Source organism: Carettochelys insculpta, chromosome 19 (assembly GCF_033958435.1).
Source record: "Carettochelys insculpta isolate YL-2023 chromosome 19, ASM3395843v1, whole genome shotgun sequence".
NCBI lineage: Eukaryota > Metazoa > Chordata > Testudines > Carettochelyidae > Carettochelys > Carettochelys insculpta.
The window spans coordinates 21,073,945-21,086,252 of NC_134155.1; the positions used below are offsets into that span (position 1 = coordinate 21,073,945).

The 12,308-nt window shown below is 47.1% G+C and overlaps 1 protein-coding gene across 6 annotated transcripts in view; it reads left to right on the forward strand.

The window, feature by feature from the left end:
• The first annotated feature begins 2,444 nt into the window (after positions 1 to 2,444).
• The window catches only part of RABGEF1 (RAB guanine nucleotide exchange factor 1), a 39,090-nt gene continuing 29,226 nt past the window's right edge, over positions 2,445 to 12,308 (forward strand). For 3 of the 6 annotated variants that reach the window (XM_075014094.1, XM_075014097.1, XM_075014098.1), the window contains exon 1: positions 2,458 to 2,556. The gene's annotated coding sequence lies outside the window, so the exon portion shown is untranslated. The other 3 variants (XM_075014096.1, XM_075014099.1, XM_075014095.1) reach the window with 2 other exon arrangements.

The window sequence follows — 12,308 nt, forward strand, 5'->3', positions numbered from 1 at the left end:
GAAAATAAATGTATATTCAAACTGGATATGAATATTCTTTATAATGACAATAACAATCTAAGACTGTTACAGCACTCTATAGCTATTAGAAGTATAGCGTGTGCACCAAAAACATTAATGACACATCTCAGCCATTAAAAAGTGTAGTAGCACTCAGTCTGATAAATCTGGTATTTGTGAAGTGAGCGTTTATGTCCACCTTGCAGCTGTGAAAGAGGCAGCAGTCAAAGGGCTTTACTTACCAATGGAGGGATCATTATGCCACGTGACAGATCTGCTTGGTAACAGCGAAAAATGGACATCCTCTACTATTGCTTGGATGAGCTCTTGTGCCAGTCTGCTTTCTTAGCTCATTTGCCACCACTCCTTATTTAAGGGATATTAGTGGTTTTAATTAAATTTGTCTTCATGTCTGGCATGTCAATGCAATATCTATGAGGAGGGTTGGAGCACTTACAAGGGGTCAGATGTATCACACTGTGACATGGTTTCCCAAACAGGGGGGCCTGAAGAAATTTGGGGAAGGGAGGGCACAAGGCAACCCAGCCCTACTCCCCCCAACATTTCTCTCCGTACCAAGAAAGAGCCAGCCTTTGCTTCCAGCTCTCAGACCCTGCCATTTCATTTCACATGAGTGACCCATCTCAGCCACTGTAAAAAGCAGGCAGCTGACGAAGGGCCACATGGAGCTAGTTGCCCCCTGCAAGGGTGAGCGAGTGTGGCTTGGGAGCAGAGGAGGAGGATGAGGTTAGATGGGGGGCTGGCGGTACCTGGCTTTGGGGGAGGGGAGAGGAGGGGCTCCGTTGGGCAGCCCCAGCAGTGCGGGGCTCAGGCAGCTGGTCAGCTTGGGCTGCACCAGGCACCCACAAAGTGGTGCCTGTGCCGTTAGCCTGGATGACCCATAATTGGTCTCTTAGGATTTCCTAATTTATGAAGAAAATGCAGCATCATCTTTCACATTAGATTAGTTTCTGCTGTTTCTGATGGTAAATTACATTTTTATTAAACTTTTGGGCCAAGGAAAACAATTTGTGCTTATTTTTAATTTTAAATAACATTTTTATAACAAGATTTTGTTTATTTTAAATTGTGAATTGAATTTTTTGTTAAAAGGGGGGTTGGATGATAGTAAAGAAGAGGTGGGGGTATGAGGGTTTCTCAAAAATCAAAAGGTGGGTGTCATGTCAAAAAGTTTGGGAACCACTGCACTATGGCAGCATTTGCTGTGATACAGCAACTTTTGAGGGCAGATGGAGACCACCCACTACCTATGACCGTAGTCTTGTGAAGCAGTAAGGCTTATGTAAGATTCCTTCTTGACAACATGCCTACTAAGATAGGAATCTAGGCCAGCAGTTCTCAAGTTGTGGTTCAAGGGGTTGTAATCAATGTTTCCTCTGATCGTGTCAGTTGATAGGATGAGGTGGGGTAGCTGCCCAAGGCCCTATGCATTTGGGGGCCCCACAGTGGCTGCCCCAGCCATCCTATGGATGAGTGGCAGGGGGCATTTCCTGGGGCAGAGCCTGGGTGCCAGAAACAACCAGAGGCAGCAGCAGCCACAGGGGTTACCTCTCTGGCCATCCCCTGTGCTGCCCTGTAGTCATCCCATCACACCAAAACAAAAAAGCAGTCAAACAGCACTTTAAAGACTAACAAAATAATGTATTAGGTGAGCTTTTGTGGGACAGACCCACTTCCTCAGACATGACACCAGCAGCAGCTTACTCCGCTGTGCCACTGACTCCTGACCTTTGCTTCTGCAGAGGCTTCTGCTCCCGGGCGCCAGTGGAGAAGCAGGGTGCGGCAGAGCGCCACGAGGTGAGTGGCGGAGCCGGGGGGTGGTGTGTGAAGAAGCCAGGGGAGGTGAGTCCCTGTGGCTACTGCGGGTGCCCCCTAGCCCTGTCCCAGATAATCCCTGGCCAGGCCGGCGCGAGTGGGGGCTGGGGAGGCAAGGGTTAGGATGTGGGTGGAGTGGGGAGGGGATGGGGCACGTGGCACGGGCGGAGGGTTGCCTCGGACCCCGCACCCCCACGCGTGGAATACACTTTTCTGTGCTGCGAGGTGCGTGCGGATGTGACCGCCCGTGGAAACGCTGCCGGCTGTGGGCGCTCCGGTAGCCAGCTGGGCGGCGCTGGGATCTCTCCAGAGTCACCCAAGCGTCCAGCTGGGCCGACCCCCGACTGAACGGGGTCCCCAGGACCTGGCGGGGAATGTGGAAGGCCGGTGCCTGGGGTTCCGCCCCGCACTGTCGCGATCAAGAGGGGGCCGGCTGCAAAGCAGCGCGACACCCGCCGCCAGCCCCGCGCATAGGGACAGGGCGGGCCCGATTCACGGCCAATAGGAGGAGGCGAGCTAACCCCGCCCCGCTCCGCGGCAGGGGGGAGGGCCCACGCCGTCCGGCCTTCAGGCCCCGCCCAGCCCGGAAGTGACGCCTCACGCGCGCGCGTAGACGGAGCGGCCGAGGACCTGCCCAACCGGTCTGAGGAGAGTGGTGTTGTCAACCGCGGCTGAGGGGTCGGAGCGGGGCTGAGGCGCCGCCGCCTCCCGGAAGAGTAGGTGAGGGGCCGCCGCGAGGCGGAAGGTCAGAGCAGGCGGGCGGGGGATGCGATCCTTTGAAGCTGTGTCCGGGGGGCCCTGGGTTCCTCTCCCCTCCCCTCCCCGGCGGGCGGGATCGGGGTCCGGGCGGCCCCCCGAGGCGGGGCCGGGCTCCTCCCTGCCTGGGCCGCTGCGGGCAGGCCCATCCGAACTCCCTCACAACGCTGGGGTTCGTCCCCCCTCCCTTCCAGGGCCCCCCTCCCCCCGCCATCACGCGTCGCCCACCACGCACGCGGATGTTTTTCCTCCGAGGGCCAGTGTCCCGGACTGCCCCCGATCCCGCCGGGCGAGCCCACCCCAGAGCCGTGGGGACCGGGCCGTAGTCCTCGTGCTGGCCTGTGTGGCTGTCCCCGTCCCTCGGGCTGTACTTGCTGGGTGCTGAGCGCTCCTGTCCCACGTACGACCTGGGAGCGTGTTGGAGCTTGTTGCTGTCAGCTGAGCTCTGGGGTCAGCTCCCAGCCCTGCTGCAGATTTTCTGGGCGAGCTACAGCAGATCTCTGCCCAGATGTGGAGTCGCCTTAGTTCACCATCTGCAAAATGGAATAACTTCCCTTTTTCTGTGATTTGTCTATTCTGCCCCTTTAGGCTAATCTCTCGGGTAGGGGCTGGCTCTTACTTTCCATGGTGCCTAGTATACTGGGGCTTTGAGCTTGGTTGGGACTTGTAGTTTCTGCTTTAATATAAACAATAACAACAGGAAGTCCTGTGACACCTTATAGATTAACACATATTTTGGAGCATGAGCTTTCGTGGGCAAAAGACCCTCTTGGTCTGATGAAGCAAGACTTTTCCTATGAAAGCTTATGCTCCAAAATATCTGTTAATCTATAAGGTGTCACAGGACTTCCTGTTGTTTTTGAAGGTGCAGACTAACTCAGCTACCCCTCTGATAAATAATAAGTTTCCTACAGTACTGGTGAAGTGTTTGATGTTTCTTGTTGGTTGCTGTTAAGTTCTAAAATATTTTATTGATGCGGTAGGCTATTCTAAAGCTCTCAGAACATCAGTGAAATCAAGGTTTGTCTCATAGGTGAGCATATATAATACATCAGGCGTCTGCCTACAGCAGCTTTTACAACCATTCAGAGACACTGGCAGTTGTGGAAGGGCTCCAGCATCTCCCTGTGAGGAGCAAAGGCTCTGGTAGAGGAAGCAGTGGGGAAATGCTCCAGCCTTCCTCTGCTTGCTGAGCAGTTTTCTACTATCCCCCTCTCTTGTTGCCAGAGCTTGTCACTGTAACTTGTAGCTCCACACCACAGCATGGATGCAGTTTCTTACTGTGATATGTAACTACCAACCTCCCTACATGTTACTTTAAATGGTGTGCGCTGTAGCCACGGTCTCTGTGTCATAGCCTATTAAAACCCCAAAGTGGATGCCAGCTCTGTAGTAAGGTGCTGCACCTTTTCTTTCTTTCTCATGTGGTGCTTATGAACAGGCAGCTTTATAAGGAAACACAGAAACTGGATGGAATAAACTTTAGGGGGGACCATGATGTCAGAGGGGGTCCCTGGCCCCCTGGGGGTGACCCCCTTTGTGAGTTCCAGCTGTGCCCGTCCCCTCCCCACAGGAGCAGCCTCCAGCACTATCCATGGGAGTGGGTGCTGATGGCACTGGTAGCCATGGCACCATCATGAGGGCCACAGCCGGCTCGAGGTGTGGGGAGCCCTCAGGCAGGTATGGAGGCTCTGCCTTGTGATCTGGGGTGTGTGTGTGTGTGTGTGTGTGTGTGCGCCCTGTCGGGTACTTACCTGAGGGTCCACAGCTGAGGTCGGGGGATGCACAGCTGGAGGTGCAGGAGGAGAGGTTTGTCACCAGCTCACCCTCCTTGCTTGACAACTCAGCAGCTGGCTCTGGCCCTGGTGTGGTGGGGCTGGCTGCAGGTCCCAGCTTGTCACCATCTCCAGGCTGGGTCTCCTTGGCGGCGGTGTTGAGGACGGCAGCTGGAGAGGTGGTGTCCCTGGGCCCTAGGAGGCCCCGCAACTCCTTGTAAAAGGGACAGGAAGTGGGTGCTGCCCCGACCAGCTGACCGAGTCCCTAGCCCAGGAGTATCCCTGCTGCAGCTGCTTGGTCAGGAGTGTGGACAGGCCCTTGGCCAGCTGGGAAAAGTGGCCGCGTTTCACCACTTTGTGCCTGTCTCCTGCAGGGCTGCCTCCTCTTGCCATAGGCCCAGGAGGGAGGGAGCTTGGTCCCCTCCCTGCCGACACCCCCCGCCCCCCGCCAGCTGGACCCCTGCGAGCCCTGAGCATGCTTGAAGGGGAAGCCCTGAGGCTCCTCAGGTGGCTGGGCAATAGCTTTTGTTAGCTTAGTCATTTAAAAGTAAAGTTTAGAGGGGAGAATAGAATAATTTAGTTAGCACACTAACAATGTAAATTGGTCATTTAATATATTTTTCAAGCTAATCATTTCTCTTCAGGATGTCTTCTTTAGAGGAAACGTTGCTCAGAACAGAATTAATTTTTTCCATCCGTGGGTAGAATAAATTATGTGCAGCAAAGTACAGTAGACCCTGAGTTAAACAAGGGTTGTACTCCTGCACACTCTCACGTAACTCAAACTTCTCGCAAGTTGTGGGGGAGCTGGGAACCAGGCAGCAGCCTGGCTCCCGGCTCTCCTCCACTGGTGGGAGCCAGGAAACTAACCAGCTCTCACAAGACTGGGGGGAAGCCAGGGAGAAGCTGGCTGTCTGTCCCCCGGCTCCCCAAGCTGGGGGCTGGTGCAGGGAGCTGGCAGAGGAGCTGTCCTCCCTCCAGCCCCTGGTAACCCCAGGATTTTGATTTGCACTTAACTAACATTATGCAAGTTAAGCACAAGTTGAAGTCGTGCATATCAGGGTTTACTGTATGTGTGGATGTGTGCCACCAGTAGAAACACATGCTACCTACTGTGGGTGGCTGTGGCTGCTCTGCTAATCGGCTGGGTGGCACCTGAATATCTTCTGGGAGGCTGCCCACGTGCTCAGCATATGAAAATGCTGTGTAAGAGAAAGTAATGTAAATTTGGATATGCTGAACTCTGCTAAGGAGTCCTGCTTAGGTTTCCAGGGAGAGCTGATACGTAAGTGATGATAATTGTTAGAGATCAGAAAAACTCTGATTGCACTAAATCATAATGAAGTGTTTTCAAACATAGGTGTAGTAGTATCATTTGAGAAAGTTTAAATTTCTGTATTGCGGACAGTGGCTGGGTTGGAAAGGTTTCGGTGGTGTTTGATTAGTAAAATACTGATCAGATAGTAAAATACTATTACTGAACGTGTGATCTTTTTGTGGTTTGTGAGTGTTTTAAGATATTGAGTCTTAACTCTTAACATTACACATAACTAGGAATGTTTCTGGAGTTTAAAAACAACTAATCTGTGGATTTCCTATGAACATTTCCAGTTAGATCATAAAATACTTATGTTGTGATAAGTGAATAAAACTGCAAAGCAATAGTCATTTTTGATATCTCCATGCATAAAGTGCTTGTTATGCAAAGTGTGATAGTATCTTAATTAAAATGGATGTTTTTGTTATATTTTAAAAAATAGTAACTTCCAGAAAGTTGGCAAAAATGACAAAGTAGCTTTTTGTGATGAAGGGAAATCTTGGTGTTATTGAGGGTACATCTTCATTACAAAAAGATTGACCGTGCCGCCATCTTTCTTCCAGAGTTTGATTTAATACACCTGGTAGGGACTCGCTAAATCAAACTTACAGGGTACCCACATCTGCTCCAGTATTCCTGCCCCTCATGAGGAGTAAGGGCTCCCTCAGTGGACATGGCTCAGAAGCCCAAATTAAGTTACCTTGACTCCAACTGTGTAATTATAGCTGGAATTTCATACCTTAATTTGATTTTCTGCTGTAAACATAAAAAAGCAGTCATGTAGCACTTCAGAGACTAACAAAATAATTTATTAGGCGATGAGCTTTTGTGTGACAGACCCACTTCTTCAGATCTATAGCCTGACCAGAACAGACTCAATATATAAAGCACAGAGGACAAAAAATTGTCATCAAGGTTGACAAATCAGAAAAATTGTTAACCTTGATAACAAGTTTTGGTCCTCTGTGCTTTATATATTGAGTCTGTTCTGGTAAGGCTATGATCCGAAGAAGTGGGTCTGTCTCACGAAAGCTCATTGTCTAACAAATTATTTTGTTAGTCTTTTAAGTGTTACATGCCCGCTTTTTTGTTCTGATAGAATACAGACTAACACAGCTATCTCTCTGTTATTATTCATTTCTGCTGTAGAGTAGACCTGCCTCTGGAGAGAGTCCATTAGTACAAAACCAGCTTTTGTTTTGATGATAAAGCATGGGTCAATTGGAATAGCTCATTTTCCTGTACTAGAGAGCTGTATTGAAGTCCACATAGGGAACTTTCCCTGAAGACTATCCAGCTCCATGTGTAGCATTATTAATTTATTTTGTAACTTTTCTATGGGTCTTGTCACCATTGTGTCAAAGCATTTCAAATAACTTGTAATAATCCTCAGAGCACTTCTGTGACATAAGGAGTAGTAATAGTCCCGAAAGAACTGAGGCACAGAGACTAAGTGCTTTGACCAAAGTACCGTGGAGACTGAGTCCTTGTTCAGTGCCGTAGCCATAGGGCCATCCCTGAGAGGTGCTTCTTGCTGAAAGCACATTACATCGGAGCTTTGACTGCCTGTTAAATTGTTGGTTTGCAAAACTGTGAGGGCTGGTTTACACTGGGAATTTACATTGCCATATTCACATCTCTTGGGGATGTGAAAAATCCACACACCTCTCAGCCACATAGCCATGCTGACCACCACTGACGTTGGCAGTGTTAGGTTAGTGAAACATTTCTTTCCTGGACCTATCTACTTCTTCTTGGGAAGGTGGAGTATTTAAGCGGATGGGAGAACCCCTGCTGTGTGGGTTGGCAGTGCTACATTTTAAGTGTAAACTTAATTTAAGTGGCCTAGGTGCCTAGCTCCTCTGAGACATCACAGTTGTCTGTGTGATACTCCATAAGTTCCAGTAAGAGGGAATTCAGGTATATGGGCCTGATGGTATAAAAGGAAATGGTTCTCCAAGGAAGGTTGGTTGACTATAGAAAGAAAATCCTCTGACCAGTAGCTGTAAAAACTCTGAAATTTTTGACCACTTGAGCATGCTGCAACCCCATCATTACTATTTTGGGGAGTGGAGTAGGGATATAAAATCTCATTTAATTGTTTAATGGGTTTAATGCTAGTTATAACTGGTTAACCAGTTAAATGGGTGGGCAGGCCATAGACAGGTGCTACTCTTACTGGGCTGGAGCACCTCCACTTGCAATGCATTGGGGACTGGGTCTTCTCCAGCCTGGCTGGAGTGTCCCTGCCTTCGGCACCGTGATGGGTGCTCCAGAATGGCTGGAGCAACTCCTGTCCACCGTGGCCTGGCTCAGAAGCACCATGGGCAAGTGCACTTCAGCCTGGTCAGAGCAGCCCTGGTCCATGGCGGCTCTGTGTATGTCAAGGATGGGGTTGATCCAGTTGGTCTGAAGCTGCTGTGGTCCCAGTGCACTATGGGTGTGTCTTCTACAGCCTGGCTAGAATGTCTCCTGTCCCTGGCAGGGTGGCTGCCCTGGAGTTGCCTTCCCAGTTTCCCCTATTCCCCTTTCCACCTTCTTCCCACCCTGGCGATACTGCAGATGGGGCTGCCCCGGGCCGGCTGGAGTGTCCCCACATGCCATGGAGCTGGACATCCCACTGCCTGCGGGGGTTGGGGGTGGGCTAGGCTACTCTAGTCCTAACTGGTTAACTATAACCAGAAAGCCTCATCCATTCAGTGGTTAAAGCTTAACATCACAAGAGTGGAAGTGGGGAAATAGGGATTGGGAAGAGAGGTGATAACAGGAAGGTTTTTGTATAAGATGATCGACTGGATTGATATGGTGGGACAGAGGTTTCTATTTTGGATTTTTATCCTTTGTGTCTGTGTGTTATGCTTTGAAAAAGAACACTCTTAAGCTATGACTGGGTACATATTTTGTATTTATTTCAGTTTATTATATTCTCTAGTTTGTTCTTCCTCTGTTTCCCCTTTCTTTTGCTCCCATTTGTCATAAACTCTTTGTATGTGTTTCTCATTGCAGGTTAGTGTATCATTGAAGCAGTTGTGGCCTAAGTTCGCCCTCAGGCTATAATATATAATCATGCTTGTGATACTGACAACATTTCAGTCAGGTGCAATCATATGTTACTCACTGACAATTGGTTATTAGATGCCATCTCTTTAAAACTGCTTCTCTGTGCCCTCAAGTGGGTAAGCTATATAGTGATCTAACATTTTGATGATGTATATGTGTAATAGAATGGTTGGTTATTTATGCTTCAGAAAGCTATCATCCATCTGGATTTTTGTATAAAAATGTATTTAGAAGTGCATATTTAATGTGATAGTGAATTACTTGTTTTGTTTTCTCTCAGTCATAGCAGGAAGCAGTTTTTAGGCATATACAGTCGGGTCTCAATATTTGCCAACCTAAGGTTCACTAATTCAATTATTCGTGAGCAGCCGCTTCCCCCGGGACCCCAGGCAGTGAGCACCGGCAGCAGGGGCTGCCATATTCACGAAATTTGACATTCACGAGGGTTCTCAACATGGAACCCTTACAAATGTTGAGACCTTACGGTAAGTCACGTAATGCTATCTGCCTCCTTTACTTTGAGGCACCAAGGTTGAATATATAGACACCCTGGTGTTATCTGTTAAATCATTATGTTCATTGTCCTCCATGATATATAAAATATTTATCATTGATGATGGATGTTACCTGAGAAGGGTCTGAGATCCCATAATAAGTTATGTGGACACTTGGCACGTAGGCAGATTAAATTAGTAAGTGGCAACCTAGGTTTGTGAGTGGGCTGCATGAGTGGCTCCCTTCCATCTCTGTGGGCTGCAAGATTGTCATAACTAACACAACTAAGACAGTTTTCCAGGAGAGGATAATTTTGCTAACTGCGCTTGTGTACCTGGAATTTGTGGGTTGTGCCAGTTGAACCATAGCAGCGCTTTGACTGGATGCAGAGGAAGTGCACAGCTCTTGCAGTCAGTGTGTGAAATCAACACGCACCTCACTTCTAGTGTCCTTGCTTTACATGGGTGTCACTTTTGTAATACTGATAGGGTTGCCAGATTCTATGTGTGGGCAGTGGTAAACAGAATGGGGTTCTATGCGTGACCCCAAGATAATGGGCTACAGGTTGTTCACCAGTGGATTAAATTGCAATTTTAGTTTGCTCTGCCAGTACTGCTGGGGGTGGTGCATTATTTACATGTAACTTTGTAAATTACTTTTTAAAAGGTGTAACAAATAGTGAATTGTGTTCCCCAAGACTTACAAAACTGGTGAAGCATGGTAACCAACACACTGGATTCCAGAAATGCTAAACAAGGGACGTAGCTTTCATTGGCAAATATTGTTTTGAAATCTTATTTTGCTACTGCATTTGCATGTTACCTACATATTCTTACCTGGTCTTGTTGCTTTACAATAGTGTTTGAGCCGTAGCTTAAATTCTAAATAAAAGATTAAAACAATTTTACACACATCTTTTGACTTTCTTCCTAATGAACATGTATTTTTAGTAGGCTATAGTAAATACACAAGAAATAAATTTGGTTGCTTTATATCTAACTTTTTAAATATTTTAGGTATGAATTGGTCGTTTTAAGTATTGGTGGTTGATTCAGTGCTGATACTGAATAAGAGGGCTACTGTATGGTGCGTCTGATCTTTCGTTTGTTTTGAAGTTACTTGTTAGATTTCATAGAACCATGGATGGAAGACATTTGTCATCTTGTCCCTCCCTTCTCTATTAAGGAAACTAATTCCTACTTCTCAGAAGTATATAATAATTATATGTCTAATTGATTATTTTAAGATGGTGTGTGAATCATGAATACTTAAGCACTTACATAACTTATAAGAAATGTATGTGCTGTATAATTCAGTGATTGATGTTCTGAATTGAATAAATATTTCTATGATTTGAAAATAGAATGTCTAGTTACTTCAGTCTCAAAGATTTGTGGCATTTTAATTAAAAGAAGATTAGCTGAGGTCCATAATCACTCTTCTGAAGACACATCATTATTACTAGTAGTTACTGTTTCACACAGGCTTAGTTAAAGATGTTTATCACTGCTTAACTCTGCCCGGTTTCTGGGCTAGTTTTTGTTCATCTGTGTAAAGAGACCCCAAGCAGAACTTAATACTGTCTGAATAATAAGCTGTTGGAATGTCGTCATTTTCACCCTCATGGTCAGTTTGCCTATCTTGCTCCTTGGCAGCAAAAGCCTAGTAAAGATTATTCAAAGGATTGACGTATGACTTGTACATGATAAATTCGAAGACTAGTAAGAATGAAATTAACCAAAGTAGTGCTTTCTCTGTAGTCACAATTGTGCACTTAGTCCTTGTAAACACTGATGCATTCTAAGACTTATTTTAATTATGTAGCTGAAAAGGACACTGTCACATAACCTTAGTCCAGGGATTCCCAACCCAAACATGGATCACAATTAGATTTGGTAAGGGTCATCATCTAGGTGCCTCCGAGCCATGTGGCTCTTAAAGGAGCCAGTTGTGGCTCTGGATGTTGCCATCTGACTCCTCCTCTGACTCCCAGGCCCTGCCCTGCCTCACTGAAATGGAACTCAATTTAATTGATTTAACGGTTGGTATGAGGGCTCTGACTGTTAACTCAGTTAAATTGACTCCAGTTTCAGCACAGCAGGGCAGGAAACTGGCTGCTCTGCAGGTGGTGAACGGGCATAGGAGGGCTGGGGGGAGCCGTACAGAGGAGGCAGTGGCAGCCTGGCAAAGGAGCAGCGGGGCACAGCAGCAGAGCTCATGTGAGGTAGGTTGTGGGGGGTGGTTTGGGGCTGCGAGAGGTTTAAGCCAGGGGACAAGGGTGCTGTTTGGGGCTGCAAGGGGTTTAAGCCTGGGGGCTGTTTAGGGTTGAAGTGGGGAGAATACATGCCCATAGTTTTGAATTTCCTTGGGTCACAAATTCTTACTGAATTGTCAAAATGGATCTGTATCATGAAAAGATTGGGAACTGCTTGCTTAGTCTCATGTGCATGTGAAACAAATTGTGCATGAGAAATTCTGTTTTGATTTTGAAGGTTAGAGCTCACAGCATGATTTCTCAAAGGACTTTTGGTGGATCTAGCATAGGTTTGGTTCTGGAGATATTTTTCAGTCTGTGTTCCATATGAAAACTGATCATGTAGAGCCCCCTGTCCCTCTGGAGAGAGCATTAGTTTTAGTAAAAAATGTACAATTTCTCAAAAGAAGGTTGTGGTTATTCAGTGCCTGTTGTAGAGTAGTGACAGATATGGCCTTTAGGGACATATACAAATAAATATGGTTTGGGGAGGGGTCCCTTTTGGATTTAAGACTAACCGGTAATAGACTTAGAAATAAAGCTGTTTGCTGTCATATTGTAGCTGTGTTGGTCCTGGGATGTTAGAAACTCCCGCTGGGTGAGGTAGTGTTTTTTAGTAAAACAAAAAAGCAGACATAGCACTTTAACAGTAATTTATGAGGTGATGACCTTTCGTGGGGAGACCCACTTCTTCAGATTTGGAAATAGTTCTGGAACCACAAAAAGATACAGAGAGGTAGCCATGTTAATCTGTAACCTTTTTAGTAGATCAACATAGAGCTTTTCTGGAAGTCTGGGAGAGGTATTCAGTGCT